The sequence below is a fragment of the Cygnus olor genome, chromosome 3 (assembly GCF_009769625.2).
Source record: "Cygnus olor isolate bCygOlo1 chromosome 3, bCygOlo1.pri.v2, whole genome shotgun sequence".
Classification (NCBI taxonomy): domain Eukaryota; kingdom Metazoa; phylum Chordata; class Aves; order Anseriformes; family Anatidae; genus Cygnus; species Cygnus olor.
Genome location: NC_049171.1, coordinates 64371031 through 64386759, shown reverse-complemented (window position 1 = coordinate 64386759; position 15729 = coordinate 64371031).

The window sequence follows — 15729 nt, the reverse complement described above, 5'->3', positions numbered from 1 at the left end:
TCTTTTCATAGTGCTGGTTGTTTTTGTCATTTCCATGTACTTTGCTTAGCCATGCAGTAATTTATAATCCAGAAGAGGGCCTTGCAGTTCCACTAATGAATTAAGAATACAAGCCCAGTTCAATCTTGATTATGTTGCTCTTAGTGGATAGTTATCTTAAACACGAAATGTAGTTTAAATCATTGATATTCAAAAATTTGAGAAATGCCTTAACTTTTTTTTTTTTAATGTGGAAGAGTGGTTTAGAATTCTATGACTATAAAAACTGAGTACAATTAAACCTTTTAGATATTTCAAATGAGTTTGTTCAGTTTTTTTTTTAAGAGCATTAAAATCATTACTTTGTCACCATTGCTCCTAATAGTCTAGAATTTATATTTTTGTATTTACTTACTGTTTACACAGTGAAAAGGGAAAGGAGCATTTTTACCGTAATATCTAATCTCAGAGTTTAGAAATACTCTTCCTTTAACGTGAGCCCCTTAAGTTACATCTGTGACCTATCCTGTCCTCCTGACCCCATGACCATTACTTACAACACTCAGATATTTTCCCCTCCATAAGGAAAAGTAGTTATGACTACAAATAGAGATTCTTTCCCCTTCAGAGCTGCAAGGGCTCATGAAACAGACAGGAATGGTGGAAAAGCTATTTAGAAAAAGACCATTTTTAATGACTGTGATGACCAAGAAATGGTCACACCTGTGGTTACTGTGTTTGGTTAGTAATACAAGGTAGCTATTTCTGCATACAGATACATACATTCAATTCTCAGCTGAACTATAATTTTTCCATATCTTGAAGAAGTTGAAATTAAAGGAAGACTTTAGGCTTCTAGACTCTCACAGACACCAATGACAGTAGGAAATGGAAGCTACATATTGTTTTGGACCAGAACCTAAGTCTCTTGGCACCTATTCTTCTGCAGAGTGACTAAGAACACTTTCCTTCCCCACTGTGTTGTTTCAAAGAAGAATGGTGTTGATATTTGCATATTATGACAGTAGGAGCCACATAAAAAAGCAGACATTATTGGTAATAGAAAAAACATTTTAAAAGCTGTGTCCAATTCCACAATCCTTACATATGGAATAAAAAATACTTTTTAATAGGAATTGGTGGTAACCTGTTGTTTAAAAAGCAGTTTAAGTCCTGCTCTGAGCTCAGGGAGACTGAAGAGGGTGTCAAAAATTTCTGTGAAGAGCAATCAAGGATAACAGCGTGCATTTTAGATAATGGACAAGAAAGAATAGCATAGCAAAGTAAAAAATGTATTACAGAAAATTTACAAAAGATTCTTCTGTTTACTATTTGCGGTAGTAGTAGTAGTATTGGAAGACGCATGCAGATGCATGGTTTTTAAGTACAATACTCAACTATCTTAGGGAACAGACTGCTAAAAGATTACATTGAAAGCAAAAATGCAGCCCATTCTCCTTAACATCCTACTACTTACGTGAGCAAGAACAAATGCAGATGCACAGGTGTTTTTATAAGAGAAACTACTTGTGTTTGAAGACAAGCCACTCAGCAGAGCCATAGCATGACATCTTGACAACTTGCATGTGTGCAGCCCTCTCGCTCTCTCTTCCACCTATTCCTCAGTGCTATTCCTCTCTACCTGTAAACCGCCAGGCTCCCACAATGGTAGCGGCAGCTCCTGCTGCTCTTCTTGTGGGCAGGCACCCAGAGAGGCTGGTCCTATTGGTCTCTACCTGCCACTGCCTTCAGAGGTGTGCCTGGGGCAGTTGTTCCTGTCTCAGACATGTTGCAGCTCTTCCTAAGTACGAGTGGACCGAGAGCCTTTTCAGAAGGGGAAATCATTCCAATTATTTTCTGTGGGCAGGTGACTGCTTCTGTCTGATCTGAGCCTTCTCAAAGCCAGACAGCGAGATGTCTTGTTCCGAGCTAGGGCCGCAATTCGTTTGGCCCTATTTCCCTCTATCAGAAACATGTTTTCCTGCAATATGCATCAAGAAGACAGAGCACACAACCCCCTTAAACTTCTACAGTAAGTTTCGAGTTTGTTGTTCAGAGTAAGATTCACAAACCTGAATGCTTCACAAGAAGGACGTCTGAGATCCTGGGCAACCAGCTCTCGGTTCAGGCTCAGAGTAACATCTCCATGGCCAACCTGTACACATGGGCTGGAAGAAGGTAGAAGGTGGCCACCACTGTTACAACCAGATCAGCTGACCAGCTATGCTGGCCCAGATCAGAAAATGATCTTACAAGAAACAGTATTAATGAAATAGAGAAAGAAGAATGTCAGAAAAAGAATTAAATTGTTGTTGGATTGCTTATTTAGCAAGAAGGAGACAGTTGCTCATGGCTGCAGAAGCATAGGCTTGGTTTATAACTGTTGCTACCAAACAAGATCTTGCAGCAAACCAAGCCGGAGGCACCCCAGGAATCAATAGCTGATTGATACACAACGTGGAACAAGTGTTGCTGTCTGCTTGCTAGGGGCCTGGACCTAAGACTTTGGCTCTAGCCCTAAAAGAGTGTCAAGTGCAACAACCTTAATTGTTGCTGCCACCTGGAAAACCCAGAGCAGCAGCTTATAAATGCTGCTATTCATTTTCACGATGCTTTTACTTATTTATATCTGTGTCTGTTGCTGCATAGCAGGCCTCAAGAGCAGCAGTAAATATATTCAACTGGTTTACTTAAAGAGGTTTAAATGCCTCACATCACAGTTTTTCCCTTGCTACTTGATAAATAAATATGTAGGCTTCAGCATTACATTTACCTTGGACTGTATTTTTGCCAGTTCATCACAGGCATGCATGGTTTTATTTCAGCATTTGGTTTGCTTGTCAATAGTCTGACATCAAAATATATTGACCCAGCTAGGAGGGCAAGGAAGCAAAACAACACGGCTTTGTCTCTGCTAAACCAATTACAATGACAATCCAAGGCTATAATAAATATGTCTTGTGACTTGCACACTAGAAGAGAGGCTGAATTTAAATTATAGCTTTGGGTTTTGAAATGCTCACTGATCCATTCCACTCCTATTAAGAGCGCCTTCCGCTCTGCAAAATTAAGTGATATCTTTACATGACAGTTTAATTAATTTATTTTTCAATATGTACATTTATGGAGTTTCTCCATTAAGCTTTTGAAATGTCTGTAGGTCCTATGCGTTAATGTAAATGTGCCATGGCCCATAATTACCTTTGGCAGGCTTGGGGCACTGATAAAAAGATTATATTTTTAAAAACTAAAGTCTTCAAACTTCCCCAGCGCTTGGCAGGAAATCTATTTCTGTGTTTTATTTGGAGCAAGACTGGGGAGCCTGCAGCCAACAACTCCAGTGTAGGCAGTAACTGTTACATTTTAGAAGAAAATACATTTGACACTAAATGAGAAAGGAGAGAGGAAGACAATTAGTGCTAGAGTACTAGAAGCAGCTGTTTGTTTGTTTTGCCTTGTGGCTGCCAATATATACCCTTATCATTAGAGTGCATCTCAAAATGGGGTGTTTTCTACAAAATTACTTCACAAAACATGGATCTTTGTCTTTTTAAGGGGCTGCCCCAAAATGAGTTTATCTTCCTTTTTCACAATAGCTCTGTGATAGCCAAGAATGCCGGATTCTCCCCTTGCCTCCTCCTCCTTCCTTTCTAAAAATGAACTTTTCAGGGATATAAAGAACTCAGAGAAGTTTGAAGGAGAGCAGATGGCCAGCAGTGATCCAATAGGATGTAAAACTTCAGTTAGGTAGTCGCTTGGCAGTCAAGTGCAAGTGAGCCTGTGATGTTTCCATAGCGATGTTTTTACATGGTGCCTTACTTTTGTCTTTTGAAAATCTAAGCGGTTTAAAAAAGGACGATAACATAAAATGAAGGGCTCTGCAGACCTGAATGTGTGGCATGGTGTAATTAACTCTGCCCTTCCCTGTCTGTGCAAGCGGGGAACCAGAGCAGCAACTTGGGCTCCTCACCGCTGATGAGAGGCGCAGAGACCTCAGCTGCACTTACCCTTGCCAGCTTCAGCTCGTGTGGTGCTTGTGTGGGCTGCTCGAGTTGCTAGATAAAGTAGGGGCAGTTTCTGAAATTAAGAAATGACTCAGATGCTAGTGCTGTTGGGGAGGGATTGTTCAGCCACCGATTTTTATGGTGTCAGGATTTCACATTTACATATGGTGGAAGGTTTTGGGGGGCACTTTTGTAATCTTCAGAGCTTTCTCTACAAAAAAGAAGCAGTGTAATAAAAATTGACATGACTTTGATTCCTACTGTCTCCTTTTGAAGTCTGAGAGGTAGCCATTAAAGTTGCATTAATTTGTGAGGTTATAAACAGCTGCCATTATCAGTGCAGCCATATTGGGTGAGAGAAACAAGATTTGTAGGGAGAGGCAATATCTTTTGCTAAGCCAAATTATACAGTTGGAAAAAACAGGCAAGCTTTTCAACAACCAGCCATGGGGACACTGCGTTCAATAGATTACCAGCTTTTTCCCCACACCTAATGAAAGTAAAATGAAAATAAGTACATGTATCCACATACTATCTCCCTGCACACCTACATCTCGACAAATTTGACTATCACCTGGTCTGACTAAGAAAAGAAGTTGGAAGAGTCTGTGGACTCGTGGCAAACTGCTCTGGAATCCCCAGCAGCCCCCCTCTGCTGCCTTTGCACAGATGGGTCAGGCCAGCGCTTTGTGAAGGCCCTGAGCAGTTTTCCTTTCCCGCAAGACTCCCAGCAAGGTGCTCGGTACAGCAGCACACTTACCCCTCGCCCTACGGGATGCGTGTTGGCGTGCAGGGGATGGCAGCGGCCCCGCTGCTGTGGCTGCGACCACTGTCTGGAGCAGGGGGACTCTCAGGGAGAAGCAGCTTCCTGCTGGAGTGCTGTGGAACAGGGCAACAGTAAGTTGTGTAATCTGTGATTTACAAATCTCCGAGTGAACTCCCATGAAAGCTGTGGTACAAGCAAATGAAGTAGGTTTAGCCTGGGAACAAAATTACCTAGCTGCCTTCCCGTGCTCTGGCCTCACCTGTGAACTCAGAGTTACCCAGCAAGGAAACCCTCCACTTGTGTCGTGGCCAGTCTGTTATTGCTAAACCTGACCCTGCAGACAGCAAGGAATTCTTTTCTAAGAAATCCATTTTCTCATCCTCTGCAACTTATTTCCAGTCATGTTGTGCAGCACTTGTGCTGGCAGCAGCAGTAGCAGCCTGAATGAGTCACTCAGAACGGCACCTGGCAAGTGCACTTCTTAATAGTTGAGCGCTTATCCTGTCAGGGAGCTCCATCAGGACGTTTGAGCTGCCACTTACAGCAGGGAGGGCTGAAAGCTCTCTGCAACGGTGGCAACAAAACCCTGGTTACTTACACCGTAGGGAACTTCGGTAGCGTTTCCACCACCAGGAAGATCTGGCAGCTTTGGCGTGGGCAGCTGCAGCTTGGGGAGTTTTAAAGTATGGATTTCCATAGTCCTTGCAGAACTGTTGCTCTCCTGTGCAGCAGAGGGCAGCTAGGGGATTGCCTTTTGGTGGGTTGGAGCTGGGCCAAGTGGATCGGCTCAGGTGAATCCCTTTCCCATCTTCACCTGAATCCTGTGCCATGGCTGTTTCCTCAGTGCTCGTTCGCTTCACTGTGTTGTACTGGCAGTTCGTTTGGTTCATTCCTGCAGGGCGTATTCAAGGTAGGGCAACTTGTAAATCCTCCTGCTACCTATACCCTAAGACAGGGTTACAGAATGCTCCCATTTCGAGCCACCTGCCTGCTCATTTCATGTTTCCGACCACTGTTAGACAGGGCTATTCAGCAGCCAGCAGGACTTTTCCTGCATGCTGAGTTAGCTACAAAACTAACTGAAGGATGCCTTTGTGGCTGGTGCTATGCTGAGTTCGACGCAGCCATACTGAAGCACATGCCTCCCTCTCCGTCTTGCTGCACATTTTTTCATTTTGTGCCCTTTTTCTCCCTTCCCGCCTTCCAAAAGCCATACACAGCCGCACCATATAGCTGAGAGCAACAGTGATGAGGAGCCCCTGCCCTCCTGTATTTCTGCTGCTGCTGTTAGAATAATGCCAGTTCCTACAGAGCGATAACCCACAATGAGCCTAATGAAACAGCAATCTGGCATTGAGATGCGTATATAGTTGCCATTTGTTAAATTGACAGGTGACATTTGGAACATGCAGCCCCTATTCATTTTTAAAGCTAAATACTCTCTCAAAATAAAGTCTTTGCCATGAGTTTTAAAGATTTCCAGCCTAGACAGGGCCAGCTGTGCTTTTACACAATTTCTGGGCACAAGGTCAGATTCTTAGCAGCCATAATTTTTTGTTGCAATGAACTGGACATGTCATGAACAATAAACAATTACCTGCCTCATAGATTACCTTGGACTCTAGCTTTTGTTTTTAACCTTTTCATGTAGAATTATTTATACAACAGGAAACAGAAGGTTTTGACACACAATTTTTCATTTACTTGAATTTCATCATCTGCTACCTAGTCCTCTTCTGCATTTTTTATATTTATAGTAAGAAGATGCCAAAGGGATTCTCTGAACACCAATAGTTTGAAATTTGTTCATGAGCAACAAGACTCACCTTTCTTACAAACAAATACCTCAGACACGTTATATTTCAGGAACAGTTAAGAATGTGAATGGATTGAGCTCATCCAACTGAAGAGCACAGAAATCATGGCAAGGACTCACCATTCCTTTCCACCTTCAAATTGATATCAACATATTCAATAGTATACTTATGATAACCTCCATTTCCAAACCCAGAAATGCTCAGAAGAAAGAGGTGCTCAAACTTTATCAAAGCTGTACTCTTATCAAGCACTTGGCTGTTACCTCATATTTATCAATTTTATTGTCCAGAGAACTCATCTCACCATTTCTTATTTAATGTATTTTCCACATTACTCCCTTTTAACACTAGGATATTATTCCACTACTGCTAAGCTGCCCCTTCAGCTTATTTTTGCATGTAAAAGAGGAAAAATGAGGCCTTCTAATATGGAGAAAAGCTGATTCTAGATGGCTAGTATTGACCAAAGAGAAGGAAGCACCTTCTGTGGGTATATGCCAGGCACAAGAGCGCAGAAGATAGCGTAGTTCACCTCATGTCCTTTCAATGACTAAGCCAAGGTTGTCAAAAGGTAATGTCTCTTGACAGATGCTTTCCCCAGCAGCTAAGGCAAGAGCAGCCAGGAGTGTGGCCAGCAACCCTCTCACACTGCATCGGATTTGCCAAGAGTCACAGCCACACGGGAACCACAAGAGGAGCAAGAGCCTGCAGAATGTTTGAGTCACAGGGACATTTTCTTTCTTCAAGTTAAAAGAAAATCTTCAATGATTTACATATGAATTGCTTCTAATGAGGACACACAAGCTCAGTTTTCCAGCAGACTTTCAACAAGGCCAAAATTAAGGATACAATTACATGGCAGAATACTAGACTGAGATCTTCATGGTTTTTATGTCAACAGTGAAGTCAGCCACTGCTGGTGGGTGGGAAGCAGCTCTCTTTAGGGATGTTGAGCTGGTTGATTTTCTGATTACTTCAGAGAATTTTAAAAATAGCAAATTATAATAACAGGCCTATAGACTCTGTAGCAGCTTTCTGATTAATGTGAACCTCAAGATATATGCTAAATTCTCATCCATAAGGTATGCTGTTTAGAAATTTTCTGGATGCTATTTTAACCTATGTCTTCTGAGTCACATTAGTCAAAAGAATTGGCCTGTAATTTAATTATTGCAAATGGTGCATCAATGAGTTACTTCCTAGGAAAGAGAGTTAAGAAAACCCTACACTGCAATTAATGCTGAAATGGAACCCTTTTTCTTTGGTCTTCTGAAATGTTTTCCGTATGACAGGAGCCAAGTGAGACTGAAAGAGTTTTGAAAATTCTATTAGAAATTCATCTTCACCCAGAGCTTTCCCAGAGACCAGAGGTTTTATGACTCCTTTTTATTTCTTCCTCTGCTATGGGACTACCTAACTGTTCTCTAATTTCCTGCAGAATTATAGGTATTTCCAATTTACTTAAGAGACCTTGAGTCTGTTCAGCTGTGCAAATGACTCAGATTAGTTACAGGATTTTAGAATTCAAAGGAGACATCGTTAAGGTCCATAGAGTTTGTAGCTCATACAACAGATGACCATACACAGGAACAGCATAACACCCTGTGCTTTCCTTCCTGAACTGTACTGCCAGCAGTTCCTAGACATTTCCTCATGGCTCTTAATCTCTGCTTTTCCACCATTTTGTAAGCAAAAGATTCTCAACTTTTGCTTCCCGTAGAAATGTAAGTAAAAAGCAATTGTGCACCTGAATCACATCAAATGAGAGACCCTCACTATCCTGCTTCCTCAATACCATGCAGCTTGATGATTCAAAGCAGATGAATCAAGAAAATCAGCAACATTAAGGATTCTTCATGGGATTTCGGGACTGTCCCATACTGCGGGAAGGAACCTCGAAAGGTTTTCAAGCGCTATGATGTTTGAAAGCACTGTGAGGTGAAGAGTATTGCTTGTTCTGTGATCCACTCCTCCAACCTTCCTTCTATACTGTCCACTTTGTCAGCTCTGTATATCATGTAGGTAGTTTGTTTTCGGGCATTCACACTCTACAAATGAAACTCAGGTCTTTCTGAACTTGCTAGTAGCCTGATCTGTGGTCTGCCCATGCCTGAGTCATCCAGAACACCTAACAGAGAGCTTGGGCACTTCCCTTCAGACATCTTCTAGAGCCTAGCCTGCAACCAAGCTAGACTCAAAAGCTGTGTAGATGGCACACAAGGTTTGAACTTGTGAACGAGCTTAGAACCTCTTACAGATAGTTGGACTATACCACGTGAGACACTTTAGAAACTTGGCTGAACTAGGTTACCGCTGCCTTAACACTTTCCAAGGAGTGCCTTCCGGGGACAGCATTTCATGCAATCTCAGGATATTTCACTTGGTTCTATACAGCGTGCTTATTTTCTTCCTGACAAAAGGAAAAGGTGAGAAATAGAGGGGACTAATAAAAAATGTCACAGAAAGAAAAAAAATCAAATAAACCCAAAAGATATAGCAAGCCAATGTGCTGCACATGCAAAATGCTAATATGCAACATCATTAAAGCCTTGATCCTGTGAAATGTGTAGGGCATACCTGGCAGCCTGTTTTGCTGACAGTCCTATTTCTAATACATCTCTCTCCTAATTTGCTTCTGCAAAAAAAGTTGTGTGTGTATTTTTTTGTTTGTTTGTTTTAATTACTTTGGGGAAAAGGCAAGGGGAATGGGTGCAATGGAGTTGCAAGAAAAATAAAAGCTATGAGTTTGAATTAATTAAACAAATGACTCATGCAATCAGGGAAGATGGTGGAGACCAGGTTTCTGCACTTGAGCTATTTCTGGAGGCTGAAGGGAGAACAAAGGGACTGAGCTGGTTCTACCCTCTACAGCAGGTTGCACCAGAAGATCTGTACCCTTTGTCCTCCAAGGCAGAGAGCAGACACAAGGAGATGTAATTATAAAGAGCCACACAGTTTACATACTCTACTGATCTTAGCAGCAGTCCCTCTTTAATTCATGCTGTGTTTGGGGAGACTCAAAGTCTGGCATGCCAAAGTTTGGGATTGGCCTGGAGGCAATCTTTGTGCTGTGGGAGAACCAGTTGTTTCAAACTATTTCTAGTACACTGTGTTCTCCACCACTTCTAGCCACTATCTAGGAACCTGTGAACCGATGCTTGTGTTGGCAAGGTGGCTTCTCTACTCCAGGTAGACTCATAGTGGGAAACCCCATCTGTTGTAAAAAACACTTCTCTTTATCCAGCCCCTCCTCCCCTCTCCCCCTACAAGTCCTGCAGCCTCAGTGTCTCTGTATCCCACTGGAATCGGTCTGTATTTACCTGGCTGTAGGTCTGCTCCTTTTGGTGAGTGTACAGCACCCGTGTTGGGCTTTGGTGATCCCACCAGTGCTTGACCTGCTCAGAATACATGAGTTCACAGACACCAGGAACCTCTCCTCCACAGGATGCCTATGTAAATACATCGTGTGTGTGTTTAGTTTTAAGACAAGGTTTGGGCTTGAGCATGACTGATAGAGCAGACATACCTTTTATTTCCAGGGTGCGTTTTGAATATGTTTGATGTCTGAACTGACCACCGTTTTCAGATCCTATGGCTCTTTCTCTGTTCTGGTATGAATAACAAAGGCAAATAATCCAGTTCTCAGTGTCTTTGCCTGAAATGATATAAATCACATTCTAGGTATTATTTCTTCACATGTTATGTCATTTGCTGAACAATTAAGTGTGCGTTACTGAGGGATTAAAAGTGAGCCAAGGCTACAGAACATAATGCAACTTCACAGCAAGAGATGACAATGCAATTCTTTAATACCTTAATATTATTTCTTGTAAAACCAGATGATGTAAAATCAATTCCATGCTAAATTATGCTTTCATCTTCAGTCCTTTTAAACTTTAACCAAAAAAAAAAAAAGAAAAAGAAGAAAAGAAAAGATGCCAATGGTCCATAAATAATCTCTAGATAATGTGTTAAAGACCTATGGTAAATGGCACTCTTACAAACCCATATTTATATTAAAAAACCTCATATGCATACGTTACATAAACTATCAACTGTAGCAGCTGAAAGTAAAATAAATGCGTTGTGATGAATGTACTTCTACTTTACCATCCGTTACATATCATCTTTGTGAGAAAAATACTTTTTTTTTTATTCTAAGCTATTTTAAAAAGTTAACACAAACAAACCGTATATTTTAGCTGTATCAAAAATCTAAACATCTACAACCCAGAAACAAGCAATTGCACAGAACTGTACTGTAAACTATGCACGGATGAGTAATAAACCACTAAAGTTTTAAACAGAATTCCACAGAGAAAAGATGCCTCAGGTGTGCATCTGGATGCTTGGACAGGTAATTTAATGGATTCGTCCTTGTGAAATTCCAAATTTTTTTTCAATAAGTGCAGCTCTGGGGTGTAATTCGGGACAGCATCTTCATAATATAGGACCGTTCAACATTCAGAGTGCTAGCACCCAGAGCGGATCAAAAGGCAGCCAGTGTTTTTGCAGGTTCTGGCTTTTGGCTATCATCTCCCTGAAAGCCACCTGAGGGGTGCAGCAGGGCAGTGTTGCAAAAACACAGGTGCTGGCTGCTTGAGAGGTCTGAAAACCAGGGATGAACCACCCCTCTACTCCCGGCAGAGTGTCTTGATCCCCTCCTCTGTAGGGAAAGCATTCTGCTGTTGCTAGCACAGCAATTACGCTGCTGAAAAATTGGCTTCCAAATAATTTAGTCTTTACTTAGGATAAGAAAAAAAAAGCTACAAGATGAAGGCTAATGAAATACTGGAAAAGGGAATTACTTTACAGCAATAAAATACTTTGCATGTTTCTAAGGGCACAACATCATGTACAGGTTTGTAGAGGGTCCTTCAGAGCGAGCTTTCTGAGGACCCTGCACCTGTACACATAGCCTGGTAGTGGAAAAGCTGCCACACCAGCCTACACCATGCTAAGAAGGCAGGCCACAAGTTAACACAAGACTCAGCATAGCATGGGCAGCTGGAGAAAGCAAACAAGGAGAGGGAACAAAGATGTGCCCTTCCCTTCTGCATTAACCTCATGCATGAAGATTTTAGTAATGGATTTTGAGACTAAAGTGGGAACTGCTACATTTTCCAGCTCCGTAGTCCCACTACCTAGCTCACAAGGCTCTTGATGCCCTTCCCACGTACATGCAATATTCCTCGTTTGGATACCTTTTGAATTAGTTGGACACCCTCAGCCACAGGTAAGCTAGACGAGGATATGCCTCAGTGCATAACTGGCAAACTGTGACGGGGAGGAAGAGTGCTCGGCAAGTTACACCGGGGCATAGATCAGGCTCCTGGTAGCATGGAGACCTTTGCTATTTATCGTGACGACACCTAGGAAAGGAAGGATGCAGTGCAGAGCTCTAGGTTTTACTTCTCACCTCTTCCACTGACTGTACAAACGGAGTGATAACTGCTCGGCCTCTCAGTTTGCTCCTCTAAATTACAGCGCTCTCAGGAATACATCAGCTGGGGGGTTTGAGGCTCAACTTGTATAAACCAATTTTGATTCCTTCCATCAAGTGTCTCATTAAGTGTAAAGCGCCTCCGGGGAAAGGCAGCTGATTAAACAGATTCCTCTGTGACATAATGAATTTACAAAACCCCTCCGGTTTTGCTGGGAGATGTTTGGGGAAAAAGACGTTCAGCCACGGAGGGCGAAGTCCACTGAGGGGAAGAATGACTCCATCTCCTCCCCACCTTCGGGCCCGGCAGACCTTCCCCACCTGCCTGGGGGGCCGAGAGGGGCTTTCTGCTGGGTGCTGGGAGCGAGAGGAGAGGCAGGGAGGCCGGGCACCCACACCACACAGCTGGAGCCCAGCTCTGCCAGCGTCCCCACGCGGCTCCTGCACTAAAGCCCCGAGGCACAGCTCCTCCAGGCGGGCTCTGCTCACGCAGGAGGCGCGGGGAAGGAGGACGAGGCGTTTCCCCACGTTCAGATCCTGTTTTCAATGTGACTCAGCTCTGCAGAGTCCGTAAGGATGACATGGGCTGTGCTTTATTAGCAGTTAGGTTAATGTTTGGAAATAAAAAGACTGATGGTTTTATCTGTTTAATGATTTGGTGCTGCCAAGAGCAACCATAAGCACAGCTCAATGGTGCATGAAGAGAGTACAGGCTGACATTCATTTCCCACCACTAAAATCCAAACATTAGCACACAAGTTGTGCAGCAGGCTGGCAGGGGCAGGCAGCCAGCATCGCAGCTATTGGCGTGACTCAACGATAATCATTTTTCTTCATGGGGATTTTAAACCTCCCTGCAATGGACGGGGATAGGGACGGGCGAGGTGGGCTAGTTTTGAAGCCTGGCCGTTCATTTGTGTTTGCCCAGCTTCCTATGCCCTCGGCTGAACTAAGCTACAGAGCTGAGGACTAAAAGACTCCTCTCTTTTTCTCCCCGTTATTATTTCACCTGTGTGGATGTCCTTTTTTTATTCTCACATTTTAAATCCCCTCTATCCAGGCATATTCTTTAGAAAACAGGAGCTGCAATGCGGACTCACCACGTGCAGCCAGGCACCGCCACTGGCCTGCCATATGCAGCCAGCAGCAGATACAGCAATTTATTACTGCAAAGCAATCGGATGGATAGATCCTGCGGTCAGCTGGCATGGAGGCAACGCTGGGTCTGGCAGGTACCATCAGAGCAAAGAGCACAATAAGAGATACCAGGAGCCAGTGGACACAAGGACGTTGTCTCAACAGATGATAGCTTCCTCAGCTAGTGTTTATCGCCATTTATCACGGAGTAAGTGCAACTGCTAGACTTATTGATCCTTTGAAATTTACGTAGAGCAGAGTTTGGCCATTTTTGGCCGAGTCACACAGAACACATCTCCTTCTGTGCACAAAGCCAAGGGAGAGAGAACCCACTGAAATAATCACGCTGGAGTCGCACTCCAAGCAAAGCTTCCTTGGATGTGCAAACACATGCCTCACCGACTTCTGGGAAGACGCGTGGCTGTATATATAATGGTCCAGCTGGCCCAGCAATGCCAACGAGTAAATATTGTGCAGTTGTAAGAGTGCTGCATAGCTCACAACTAGCCCCACAAAGTGCTTTTTGTAAAAGTGCCTCAGGCAGCCCAGCAGCTGCTCGGGGAGCTGTCACACAGGCAACAGAGCCAACCATGTTAAACAAGAAAGAGCTTCTGCAGGGCTGGCAGACCTGAAGCACGAGGTCTCCAAGACCCCTAAAGCTTCTGTTGTTGCCCCGCATCTTATTTATTTCCCCTATTTTTATTCTATTGGTATCTACTATTTCCAGTCAAAAGGGCAGTATCAGCAGCCCATGTTCTCGACCACCTTCTTATATGTCTGTGACACTTCTAAGACAGAAAATGCTGCCAGGAGTTACCCATGACTTTCATATGCCAGGTCAACACTTCAAATCTTTTCCCCTCTGCCAGAGCTACACTGTTTGCTAGCACAAAAATAAGCGGAGTCTGAGCTCTTCCCACTCTCCCTGCCTTTCCTCATATACTTAATAGAAAAATAGCTGGAGCACAACTCCCACATATTGCATGAGATCCAGACTCCAGCAGCCCTAAAACAGGCTTTTTCCTGTCCTAAGTCTATGCTAGAACTAGTCAAAATTTAACACTTGCAAGATTATAATGTCTTCAGAGCAGGGGAAACGGGGGGGGGCGGAATCCAAACAAACCTGAACACACCCGAAGATATGCTGCTGTTTCCACAACTAACAGAACCCCACGACGCTGAGCACTTCATTTAAAAAGAGTAAAAGTCTTTCCACCACCTCTTTAACCCCAGCCTCAAGGCCGCCTCTGCTCAACAACTACATACTTTCCCTCCAGCTTCACATTTGCAGCCTTGCCATCCTAATGAGAAACCTCTGCCAGCTGGATCCAGCTCCCACAGCAATCTCTGTAATGAGGACAGGCACCTTGGGACCTACCTGCCTGGCTCAGAAGAAGAATTTGGTTTGTTTTTCCAATCCCTCGTGCTGCATAGAGTCCTCTGAGGCCATGATAAGTGAATGCCAGACCACCTGGCAGCAAAAGCAGATAAGGAGGGGACTGTCAAAGATCTGATGTGTGGGAGGTAGCCAGGGTGGGAGGAAAGAATTAATCAGGAAAGGGTTAATCAGCCCTTGGATATGAGCACCCAGCTTTGATCCCAAGCCTGTGAAGAGGGTGCAGGGTGCTGGCGCATGTCTGGTGAAACTTCATTTTGGTTATATAGCTTCAGTTCTTTACTACATTTCTTTTTTCCCCGTTTCATTTGCTGTATTTTAGTCACAGCTAGTTGGGAAGGGGAGGCTTCACTTTCTCATGAAGTTACTGTTCAGCCAAAGCCCAACTTTAAAAATACATTTTCTAAATATGCACTATTCACTCTTGTCCTCAGTAATTTGGTTGGCAGAAATAAGAGCTGCAAAAGCAGATCTTGTCAGTCATTCTCAAGCCTTCCATAATATGGAAACAATCACCTGCCATCTAAATTGTATTTTTAAAGTGGCATAGTGTGCTTAATAAGATGCACACACCTGAAGTTTCAGCCTCTTTTTGTTTTCTAATAAAAACATATTTGTGGTGATTGCACAAGTGCACAGGTGAGATAACTGATCATAGAACCATAGGATGCTTTGGGTTGGAAGAGACCTAAGAGATCATCTAATTCCAACCCTCCTGCCATGGGCAGGGACAAAACCTTCCAGGTAGCCCCTAAAAAACCACCCAGGCCTGTTTTCTATCGTTTTCTGTAAACACACTGCATGTATCTGTACACATGCATGTACTTTCTATTTGGCAGACACCCACTGGTGCAGCTTCAAACTTCTGTCTCATGAAAGCCAAAGGACGAGTGTAAGCTCATGTGCAGAGGAGGCAATGCATAGCACCTTGCAGCTCTGGAAGTGCAAGGCACAGGTGTTTGCTCTGTACCATGTCACATTGACTCTGTCACACAGAGAGGCAGCTGCCCCTGTATGCAGCCTCTTTGGAATTCAAGCCATTTTGCTCAGAAGGTGAAATTGAAATGATATACAGAAATATGGTAGCTGATACTCTCAGTTGTATGGTGTTGTCTGTGCAGCACAACAAAGAAGCAGAAACAGTGTTGCACTTGCTCCTGACCCACACAACATGGATAGGTATGGGC